Source organism: Octopus bimaculoides, chromosome 10 (assembly GCF_001194135.2).
Source record: "Octopus bimaculoides isolate UCB-OBI-ISO-001 chromosome 10, ASM119413v2, whole genome shotgun sequence".
Taxonomy (NCBI): domain Eukaryota; kingdom Metazoa; phylum Mollusca; class Cephalopoda; order Octopoda; family Octopodidae; genus Octopus; species Octopus bimaculoides.
This window is the reverse complement of record NC_068990.1, coordinates 90,647,357-90,647,624: the sequence shown is the minus strand read 5'-3', so window position 1 is coordinate 90,647,624 and position 268 is coordinate 90,647,357.

Below are 268 nucleotides of genomic sequence, written 5' to 3'. Positions count from 1 at the left end.
ATATATATTTGTATGTATATATGTAAGTATATATACGTATACATAGACAGATATCAACATACATAGGCGCAGGTGTGGCTGTGTGGTAAGTAGCTTGCTTACCAACCACATGGTTCCGGTGTCAGTCCCACAGCTTGGCATCTTGGGCAAGTGTCTTCTACTATAGCCTCGGGCCGACCAAAGCTTTGTGAGTGGATTTGGTAGACGGAAACTGAAAGGAGCCCGTCGTACACACACACACACACACACACACACACACACACACACA